This window comes from Trachypithecus francoisi, unplaced genomic scaffold, assembly GCF_009764315.1.
Source record: "Trachypithecus francoisi isolate TF-2019V2 unplaced genomic scaffold, Tfra_2.0 Lachesis_group12, whole genome shotgun sequence".
NCBI lineage: Eukaryota > Metazoa > Chordata > Mammalia > Primates > Cercopithecidae > Trachypithecus > Trachypithecus francoisi.
Genome location: NW_022681457.1, coordinates 38,283,239 through 38,295,380, shown reverse-complemented (window position 1 = coordinate 38,295,380; position 12,142 = coordinate 38,283,239). Strand labels below are relative to the sequence as shown.

The 12,142-nt window shown below is 39.6% G+C and overlaps 1 protein-coding gene across 3 annotated transcripts in view; it reads right to left on the bottom strand.

Annotated features, from left to right (window-relative positions):
- The window catches only part of ST6GALNAC3 (ST6 N-acetylgalactosaminide alpha-2,6-sialyltransferase 3), a 563,588-nt gene that overhangs the window by 145,416 nt on the left and 406,030 nt on the right, over positions 1 to 12,142 (bottom strand). The window lies entirely within an intron of this gene.

Below are 12,142 nucleotides of genomic sequence, written 5' to 3'. Positions count from 1 at the left end.
TGTCATTACCAGTAGTACCCTACAATAGATCTGTGGGACCCCAAAACTTCTCAAACCATATGCTTCATCTCACATATTTATTTAACCCTGCTCTCCTTCCTTTATTCATTCTCTTGAGCCCACCTAGATTCTTGCTCAGTACTTCCCTCAGGGTGGGCTTGTATGTATGCTGGGTAGTCCTATACCATGGCCTACTTCACATTCAAATTAGGTCTGTGCATCCACCTCCTTGTATTACTGTGATGTTACAACTTGGGGGTTGGGTAGGGGGTGGTTTGGTGTCCCAAGACACTTTCTATGGCACAGGTGGGGTTCATTATTGGTGACAAGCTACTGTCAATCAGTTTTCTTTCAAATGTGGGCAAACTACATTAAGCTGTTATTATCACATGATCAGATACTTAATTTTCAATAATAGACAATGTTTTTTTTTTAATTTTTACTATGCATATATTTTTCAGTCTTTTTTTGTTCCTTTTTATGTCAGCCTATTTTCTTACTTAATACTACTTATTCTAAACCATCATTAAATCTACTATTTTATTTTACTTCCCATCAAATGTGTGTTATATTTATTTGTTGTAAGTACTTCTTAGTAATTTTGTAGCCCTATGCAAAATCTAAAGTAACCAATAAGATTACTTCTGTGCATCCACTCGCTGGACCTTCAGTCCATTCTTAAAAGGACAATGTGTTCACTCATAGTCAGGGAAAGAGTGAAGACATGGAGTGAGAAAACCCAACTAGTCATGGTGCGAGTCACTTCACTTGTCTGTACTTTAGGTTACTCATACATCAAACAGGAATAACAATATATGCTGCTGATACCATAGGACAGTTGTGTGTATCTAATGTGTACATATCAGAATGTTCAACTGGAAATTTTGGCTGAACACTCAGCTCTCACAGTTATCAGAGATGAAAATGATCTGTGAAACAGGCCAGCCTGTAGGGCTTGAAAAAGAAATAACAAAAACTAATTACATGGTTTGCAGACAATTCAGGCACACCGAGGATATAAAAGGTTTGAGAGAAGAAAGAATTTGAGGGGGGATTTCTTTAGCAAGAACTGTACTTTGAGGTCCCTCTTCCAAAAGTGTGCTTGCCCCCTCACTTCTACTAGTGAAAGAGATTCTGACAAAATCACTTGGAAATTTGGTATCTGTGTCCTGTAACTGGGGAGATATAGTGAACTGGCATCTCACTTCCAGTGGTAACAATGGCAGATGTGTCTCCTAGAGTTTCTAGGAGTAGAAGTTTTATGTTTCCCTTAGATTAAACACAGGCCCTACAAACAAGGCACTCAGAATGAGGTTGTGTTTACTCCATCCTGTTCAACGGGGCCTTTGAGATGGAAGACTGAAAACTCAGCATGCAGAAGCCAGGGGTGAACACCACCTCCCGATTCCTAGGGACTGTGGAAGAAGTAGGAAACAAGTTAGGAAAATACATGATGTGTATCAAGAGAACTGTGCTGCTGAAAGTTTCCCAGCACAGCAGTGGGAGGGGGCATTTCAAAGAACCTCTGAAGGTATCCCATGAGACAAAGAGTTTTAATATTGGCCAGACCCAGAAAACATGAGGCCAACTTATAGCAAAACTGTGGATGTAAGATCTTGCCTCTCCTCCAACCCTCTTGCTTCAACTCAAAATTGTCTATAAATAGCTGCTAACTAGGGCAGTGAGGAGCAAGAAAAAGAAAACAAGTTGGCCAGGCATGGTGGCTCATGCCTCTAATCCCAGCACTTTGGAAGGCCAAGGTGGGTGGATCATCTGAGGTTGGGAGTTCGAGACCAGCCTGACCAACATGGAGAAACCCCATCTCTGCTAAAAATACAAAATTAGCCAGGCGTGGTGGCGCATGTCTGTAATCCCAGCTACTCGGGAGGCTGAGGCAGGAGAATCCACCCAGATGGATGTTGTGGTGAGCCGAGATCACGCCACTGCACTCTAGCCTGGGCAACAAGAGTGAAACTCTGCCTCAAAAAAAAAAAAAAAAAAGAAAAGAAAAAGAAAAAAAAATAGATGCATCATATTCCCAGACTGCAGGCCCACTGGGAGGATGGGGAGTAGGTGTAATTTTGAATGAAGATGGGAGGTTTGACTACTACGTGGAACTGGACACTTCAGGTATCAAATTGTGACAGTATTTTATTATTTAAGTGACCAGAATCCTTCTTATTATCTAAGAGATATTAGAAAAGCTCTGAGAATGCCCAAGTTGAGTATTTATCCAGGAGCAGAGAAAGAACTGAATATATTTTAAAGGGAGAGATAGCAAAATAATTTTATCATTGCATTCCACAAGTTGTGTTCAAAACACTCGAGATACAAAGAAACACACACACTATACATAAAATATATGATATATAAATATATATCATATATAACTTATATATATGATATATACTGATATGTAAGTATATATCATATACTATATAAAATAATGTGCCCAAAATTGAAGCATCTAAGGAGACTACAAAATAAAATGGAAATTTCCAAGGCCAACCTACCAAATGCAGATTTTTGTTTAAGTCTCTGGATCCTAGAACTTACTCTCTGCTTTGAGAATCCAAGCAGGCCTAGAGTGTGGTGAGTGGGAGAGCCAGGTGAGGAATCTCATCAGAAAAGTCTTGGCTCTCTAGCCATCTCCACCTTCCTATTTCTACCCCAGGTCTGGAGAGGGGATATGCAAGAGGGTCATTGAAAGATCTGTGAGCTATTTTCGGGTCAGAAGATAGAGAGGGCTGATGCCTAACTGACCCCTAACTCCCAGAGGCTGTCGGGGCAGGGATATAAATTGTTTCCCATGAAGCATAAGAGAGCCATGTGAGTGAGACAGCAAGTGTGGGATTTTCTTACATCATGCCTGAAAGTCTGTCTGGAAGATTTACACCAAGGCTGGGTATGTGCCCTCCAGCTACTTGGGGCTTAGGGAAGAATCACCAGAGACCATCTAGACTAGAATATGTGCTTAGGATAAGGACCCTCAGAAGAAAGGGTCTGGTGGGAGATCTCTGAAGAGGACATAACAGCTTCTTCAACCAGGTACAACTGGAACCATATGCCAGGCTCAGAGAACTAACAACGAGTAAGAACTAGTGAGACTAAGGTCCTATCCCCTTTTCTTCCCTCCCACCTCTTGTCCAGCTCTGAGTTGGGCATATCAGGTGAGAAAAGAGGTGAGCATGGAGAGGGTGGGGAATGCACCTAAGTCCTATGACTTCTCCTTGGAGCAGGGCTCCACCTTTGGAAGTGGAGAAAGCTTAATATTAACTCAAGTGTAGAGTTTTGATTATTCCATGGAACTACAAATCATATTTCCTTAATTGAGACTGTGTTTCTGACTTCAAGGCATTTCAGGATGTCTATTATGCAGAAAATTATAGAGCCTTTTGGAATTTTCATCCACAAGCAAAAAGAGAGAGGGGAAGAGAGAGAGACAGTGAGAGAGAGAGAGAGGGAACTCTCCTAAAATATTTAAAGGGGTGGTGAAAGATAATAGTCAACAATAACATAATATAATAATATACCCTAGTGCCTGTCACATAGTACATACTCAATAAATATTTGTTGAATAAATGAGGAACATAAGTTTTACACACACACACACACACACACATACACCTGCAGAATATGTTTCTTCCAATAGTAACATTTCCAAATAAGTTCAGTATTATAATAACAATTAATAGTAATAGTACTCAATTACCTGCAATCTTGATAAGCAATGTTTGCAATGGAGAGCACTCATCCATCCATGCATTCATTCACTAATTTAAGTAATAAATGTTGACTAAACAACTACTTTTTTCCAGGTACGATGCCAGGCACTGGAGATATAATAATGATGCAGCTCCTGTCTTCACATATCTTACTGTGTGAAGAAGGCAGCAGACAGGCAAACAAGCAATTGCTTCTAGAAATGCTGAAATTCTGACTGGAATAGAGAAAAGGAAGGAAGAAGAAAGATGATTACAAAAATTTTATGAGCGGAGCTTGCCCTGGGCCTGCTGGACTGTCAATGGCCAGTTCTGGACAGTCAATGGCCAGCATGAAAGAGAACATAGACTTGGAAAATAGCAGTCCCAGCAAAGAACAAAAGAAGGCAGAGGCTGTCAAGTAGGCATTTTGTTCTTCACAAATTTGTGCACCAGGAGTGGAAGCCCTGTTCTATTACAGAATCATAGACAACTGACAGATGCTGGAATGGACTGGATGACTAGTGTGGGTCAAAGGGCCAGTGTGCCCCATAAATTATTTTACATTGGCTTGAATTCACCCATTCATTTATTTATTCAACAAATATGTATTAAGTGTTGGCTCTGGGCCAGCTTGTATAAACACAGGGTGGATCTAAGCTTACTCTGGTCTTCCTGTTGTTAGTTACCACTTTGTATTAGGCTGTTTTTCCATTGCTATAAAGAAATACCTGAGACTGGGTAATTTATAAAGAGAAGTGTTTTAATTGGCTTATGGTTCTGCAGGCTTTACAGGAAGCATGGTGCTAGCACCTGGTTGGCTTTTAGGGAGGCCTCAGGAAGCTTACAATCAACACAGAAGGTGAAGGGGGAGCAGGCACATCATGCGGCAAAAGCAGGAGCAAGTGAGAGAGAGTGGGGGTGGAGGTGCCACACACTTTTAAATGACCAGATCTCATGTGAACTCAGCAAGATCTCACTTACCACAAAGGGGATGTCCCAAGCCATTCATGAGGGATCAGTCTCTATCATCCAAACACCTTCCACCAGGCCCTAGCTCCAACATGGGGGATTACATTTCAGCATGAGATTTGGGCAGGGACAAATATCCAGACTATATCACTCGTCATCCTACGACTTCTCGTTTTACTCTTCTCTTAGAAAATGCAGCAGCATAGTTGAGCAATTAAGAACAGAGGCTTTGGAGTCTGGGTGACTCTTCTCAAGTTATTCAACTTCTCTGAAACTTAGTTTCCTCATGGGTAAAAATGCTATAGTAAAAGTTTCTCATTGGAGGGCTGTTGTATTAAATGCAACAATGCCTGTGGAGGACTTGGCATGTGCCTTGCCCATAGGGAACCCTGGGTAAAGTGAGTTATTTGACATTATCATTCCCATCTTTTCTGTCCTGCTTCCCAGTGATTTGCACACTTTGTTGTACTTACCACAAACGTGGTGTTAAAAATAGTCCTCAGCCCCACTTTGTGAAGCCACTTAATATCGGTATGTGGACAATCTCTTCTTTGTTTCTCTTCCTTTTAATCAGGGTTACTGTTAACAACTCGGAAGCAAGACAGTAATTATGACTCTAAAAGGAGTGAAATCTCAGAGACTCATAATCTTTCAGAAAATGATAGATCTCTAGGGCTGAAATTCTGAATCTTGGCTCTTACCACAAAGATGAGGAGTGTATGTGTGTGTGCGTGCGCGTGCGTGTGTGTGTGTAGAAAATTTGTTAAAATTCTCTTTGAGAAATTTCTAATTCATTGGAGCATGAAAAAGGTGTGTCTCATCTCTTAAAAGAAATTCTGTGTGCCTTTTTCAGTGCATGAATATCTCAATAAGCAGCTTGATTTTGAAATGTCAAACTTGCCACAGAACTTGATTCTTGGGTAGGACAAATGCCTTTGATTTGTTTGAAGAAATTTGATTTGGAAATAGCCAAGTGATTAGTTGCCGAGACTAGGGCTTTGAAGTCACAGACTATGGATTTCTATTATGGGCCCTAGTGGAGCTCCAGACATTTGCATGTAAAATATTTCTAGAACTTTTGCATATGCTTAGATATTAAAATAAGCATGCCTAATGAATTTATAAGATCCCATCTGTCACATACACAATACACTTTAAAATGCTACCCAATGAGGAAACATCATCTTGTTGTTTAACCTTAATCAAATAGGAGAAAGAACACACAGTGCTGATGACCTATGATTGTTAAAGTCTTAAATGCACGGTTGTATTTAATTCTGTACATTGCACATTTGGGTACTGTTAAATAATAGCTCTTATGAGATCTCCATTTGAAAGAAACTCAAGAATGTGGAGCTGAACCAAAGAGAGTCAAGAATCATTCAAGCATAAAAATAGAAGTCTAAAAAGGACCTTGAGAGGTTATAACATCCAATTGCTACTTAAAGTTACAGACTTGTGGGTTGTTAGGGTTGAGGGAGACCCAAGGGAGATCACCTACTCTAAAGCATTCATTTAACAAATCAGGAAACTAGGGTTCAAGTTAGAGTTTGTTGAAACCTTATTTGTGCTTTTCTTTCAGACTTTCAAAAAAGAAAATTCTCCAATTTCTCCTAGCAACATATTCTAGTGCTTAATCATCAAGAAACTGCAGCTAGCTACCTTAATTCCCTCCAATTAGGCCTATTTTCTTGATGAATGTGGATTTAAAATAATAGCACATCCTACATCTTCATAAGTGACTAATGCTGGAACATGACACTATGGAAAAATGTTAGAAATGGAAAATAATTAATTCAGAGATCAGAAAGCTCATAAGAGACGTAACCACAGATTTTCAGTAGATACACAGTTACTGTATGATGATGCAGGGTCAGGAGGGTTTGAAGTATGTGGTCTGCTCCTGAATAACAACTCTGTCCCTTAAAAACTGTGGAAATGAGTCAATTACTTATCTTCTCTAAGTCCCTATTTCTTCATAATAGCAATGGAAACTAGTGGAATGATGCTTTTAAAAAAAGGATCAGAGGAGAGTCTAGCCCATTTAAATACTCAATATATGGCATTTTGATTGTGGTTGATATTACTGTTATATACAATATTTTCAGAGTAATAAAGGGAGCGATTACTTATTATTATTACCTCTATCATCTCTGTCATATGTTATTTAAAATACATATTAATACCTACATAAAATTTACTGCTAAAAGAGAGTTTGAAGGTCTAATATTTGGGGCAGGGTTGAGGGGAGTCCTACAACTGATGATGAAAGGATCTTTATCTACTTTCTTCCTTGGAGATCATTAAGGATGATAGCAGCTAGAGGCACTATGTACCCCTCCATGAGACTGAACTAGGTGACATTTCCATATCATTCAAATCTAGGATTTCCCTACTTTAATCTATCCAACATCATTTTCAAATTCCATCTTATTTTCCTAGTTTCATGTGGCATTAACTCATGTTTACAGTTAAAGGAAACTTAAAATCAGATAAGGAAAGCTGCATGTACAAGGTTTATGTCCAATCTCAAGATCCAGTTATAGGAAATAGCTATTATTTTAACCTTTTTTCAAAAATGCAGGAGATAACTCTTGCTTGTTATCACTGGAGATTCTAATTTATCTGGGCAAAATGAATTTCAAATGATCATTGATAGTGATAACTCTTATGCAAATCTATTTCAGTTCAGTAGTTGAATGTTAATTTGCACTATAATAAAACACAAATCCTTTAAGTTCTTTTCTCATCATTTAAAACAAATTGATGTCACAACATGACCAGTAAAGAAAAATAATCTTTCTCTATTATTTCCATTTGTTAGTTTCACACATTTAATTACAGACGTGGGAGCTGTCAATTCTGTCGTCTTTATCAACTAGCAGCTATAGATAACTTGACTACATTCGGGTCAGTACACTGTATTTAAAAAATGCAAAATTTTTTAAAGATTATTTGCTTTTTATTTGATTTTTTTACATAAAAATCTTTTAAGTTAGCAAATCTTAATTACTTTTTTTTAAAATGTAAGTTTGTAATGTGTAGGTTGACCAGTATAAGGATAAATTTGGGTAATAAGGAGTTGCTATGATTTGAATATGTCCCCCAAAGTTCATGTGTTGGAAACTTAATCCTCAATGCAACAAGGATGAGAGGTGAGACCTTTAAGGGGCGGTTCAATCATAAGGGCTCTGTCTTCATGAATGGATTAATACCATTGCTGCGGAAATGAATTATCATGTGAGTGAGTTTCTGATAAAAGGATGAGTTTGGCCCCCTGCTATGCCACCCTTGCGCATGTTCCCTCTACTCCATTTGATGGCTTCCACCATGTCATGACATGGGAAGAAGGCCCTCACAAGATACCACCACCATGCTCTTAGACTTCTCAGCCTCTAGAACCATAACCCAAATATATTTCTGTTCATTATAAATCATGCAGCCTATTCATTATAAATTACCCAGTCAGTATTCTGTTATAGCAGCATAAAATGAACCAAGGCAGGGGCTGACACATACACACTCAGGGGAATCTTTACAGGATGAGAGGTAACCAAGATTTCATTTAATTATATGAGGCTATGTGAGATTTGGGGAAAAGGGAACAAATTTTATTCTGTCTGTTTCCATATTCCAATGGGCCTCCCCACCACAAGTTACTTACTGGAGTAACCTCTGTGAAGATACATGGAGTTCAAAACAGCCTCTCCTTGTGTGAAGTGGAAAGTATTTAGTTCTGTTATATGTCTCTAGAATAACAGGTTAAGCACACTTACACTGTTCTAGGAAGGCTCTTAAGACTTAATAAACTAGGAGAAGGAACACAGTCACAAATCTGACCATAGAGAAGGTCAATTAAAGAAAAATATCAAAAACACATGACTGGAAAAAATAGTAGTACTAGGGGTATCTTTAGAGCAGGAAAGCCAGATCATTTTCTCTTGTGGGTAATAAAAACAAATTCTCTGTCTGAACGGGAGTTAAAAATACTGGACCTGTATGGCAAGGAACTTGACTTCAGTGAGGAATTGAAATCTCCCTAGAAATTAGCTACAGTAAATCAATCAGAACAGAAAAGCCTGATACACCAAACACAGGATGAGCATTGGTTCAATCTGGGAGTCAACAGAAATCCATCAGAAAACAAACCAGGAGGAACTCCACAAAACAAAAGCATATGTTTTTGAACATTCAGGACAGGTAGTCCACCATCCAGTAGAGTAACTTCTCTGCCCAAAAAAAAAACAACCTTTGACTGCCATAATATAATAAAGATGGCAACTTCAAGGTGAGTGAGGCAGCCTGAGTCTAAATAGGCTGAGACTTAACTTAAAGATCATCACGTGGGCTAAAGGGAAATTAGTCCAAGACCAGACAAATAGAAGAGAATCAGATGAGGTTAGGAGATGCAACACACAGGATTGCGCACGTTCATGAGACCTGGAGGAAGGTAGGAATGAGTGAGCTATTCTCCACAGTAAGGAGCAGGTCCTAATTCAAAAAGCACTCATAGCTCCCTTCTCACCAGTCCTTGCTACTCCCCTTCCAAAGAGGACCTTGCCATGGATTAGACTGGTTTAAAGACATTTTTTTTTCCCTGATCGAAGGCCCATAGGCCTTTTGTTCACAATACTGAACAAAAGTGATTGAGAAGAGAGCCCACGAAAGAGCGAGATCCTTGGACGCACCTCTTCAGAGCAAGTTACGGAGTAAAATGAGCAAAGACTGCTGTGTCCTTCAGTACTTAGAACTGTGTCTGGCACATGACATACTCACTAAATCTGTATTGAGTGGGTGAATGACTGAATGAATCAGTGAGAGGAGGCTGGAGTGTGCTCTCCCTTGGTACGACCCTTGCCCTGAGAATACACAGAGTGAAGAGCCCCAAGAATGCAGGAAGAGGCAGACCAGTCTAGCTCTGTTCTGGGCATGGGGACAAATGTGCTTGGGCTTTCGTGATCTTGAGCTGCTTCTTCCTTGACAGGGTACTCTTTCTGAACCAGGCATCCCTCATGACTGGATTGGTGAGATGCCAGAAGTCAGGCCCCAGTGCAGGCTTAGGGTGATGGCAGCAAAGGAAGCTGCTTGACCAAATTTGCTCTAGGCTCTACATTCTGCTAAGGCCAATCCCAACCAAAAGGAATCCTGTGTGCCTAGCTCACAGAGGACCTGTTTACGGACTGGGGCCAGAACCTCAACTGAGAGGCTCCTTTGCCTGACCTTGTGTTCTCAGGGCATTAAGAATGTGGTCGATGGCAAAATTGGAAGATTCAGAGCGTGAGTCAGGTCTCCATCTGTCTTTTTAAACACACAATATAGTATTCACCAAAAAATATGCTGGATGAAAAGGTAAGAATGTGATCTAGTCTCCAGATATCCAATGATAGATATTTTGAAGTACTTTATATGTTTTTAAATTATTTCTTCTTTTTCTTTATCTTCATAGTCAGTGGAAAATAGAGGGAAATGCAGGAAAACAGAGGAAAGGGGGGAAAGATGCCACAGGTATCTCCAGGGAAGCAACTTGGGACATGAGTCAGAGAGACAAGACTATCCTGGACCACCGCTTCCAGGAGGATATTTCACTCCTGGGTCCACAGAGAGACAGATGCCAAGGCACAACACAGGCTGAAAGAGATACTAGCTGCTGGTCTGGAATTCCCTCCCAACAATGATAGGAAAATGTCTGTAAAAGCCCTGCTCATGAAGGGCTATTCAAGCTACTTGTACACAACATGAACAGAGCTGAGGGTGGGCAATGGTCCGGCTGACCAGCTGCTCATTTTCATAAAGGGCAGCAGAATTTTCAACTGAAGGTTTTAATGGCAGCTTATGCCTGATGCCATAAAGCCCTGTATCCAAACTGCTCCTCTGAGGATGAGAAAAAAAATTCTGCAAAGCACAAGGATATGGTTCAGAACTAATGTGCTGAATGGTCCCCAGTCCTCAAAATCATACCTAACCTCATTGCATTTCAATGAAAACAGTTCTATTCCATCAAAGAAAATGATCAATGGTCTCATTTCATCCCAGAATATGTCTGAATCAGAAAAAGAATCACCTAAATGTTATTTACTTAATGCATTTTCTCTCTCTTTCAAAAAATACTTACTGGCATAAGCACTCTAGTAATAAACAAGACAAATTTATACTAGAGCAGGGGTCAGCAAACTACAGTCTATGTGGCAAATCCAACCAAGAGCCTGTTTTTTTATGAGCTAAGAATAGTTTTTACACATTTAAAAGGGTTGTAACAAATAACAAAGAAGTATGCGATAGAGATCGTATGTGGCCTGCAAAGCTAAAATATTTACTCTCTGGTCCTTCATAGAAAGTTTGCCCTCTGTATTAGAACATTGTTCATTTTCTGACATCCAGAATTATGAAGAAAAACAATAAGTAGCCAGTATGTCAGTTTTGGTTTACTTGAAGCTTTATTAAAATTCCAACCCAAATGCCCATCAATGATAGACTGGATAAAGAAAATGTAGCACATATACACCAGGGAACACTATGCAGCCATAAAAAAGGATGTGTTCATTTCCTTTGCAGTGACATGGATGAAGCTGGAAATTATCATTCTTAGCAAACTAACACAAGAACAGAAAACCAAACACCACATGTTCTCATCCATAAGTGGGAGCTGAACAATGAGATCACGTGGACACTGGGAAGGGAACATCACACACTGGGGCCTGTTGGGGGCTGGGGGCTAGGGGAGGGATAGCATTAGGAGAAATACCTAATGTAGATGATGGGTTGATGGGTACAGCAAACCACCATGGCATGTGTATGCCTATGTGGCAGGCCTGTAAGTTCTGCACATGTATCCCAGAGCTAAAAGTATAATAAATAAAATAAAATAATTTTTAAAAATTTTGTGAAACAACAACATCTGTACCCTAGGAGAGAAATCTTAATGACACTTGTAAATTGTAAAATTACCTGTTGCTACATAATATAATATTACACATTTGTTACATTTTAATCCTTGACTAAAATGCAGTTGGCCCAAGTTTCTTATTGTAAACATTCCTTGAAAATAGTCTCAATGATAAGGCAAATATGTGAAAGTCCCAAATTACTAATTCCAATGACTATAGTTACCACTTAGTAACTTGTGCCCTCACCAGGCTAAGTGCTTTTCATGCATATTCTACTTTACTCTTCAAAACGACCCCAGTATACAGCACTCTCGCTATTTTACAGCTGAAGTGACTGAGGTTCTTAGGAGTTGATATTGTATCCAGGGTCTCACAGTTAGTAAGTGATGGGACAAGGACCTAAACTCAGTTCTTGCTGACCACAGAGCATAAGCCGCTACACTACACTGTAGTCTCTCTAAATGACACTGTCTCCCTTTAAAGAGACACTACTTTAATTTTCCCTCTTCTTGCAAATTGTACAACTTGGTGAGTGGGAAGTAGCAATCCTGACTGCCAGGTGAAACCTCGCCACCTCAGCATCCC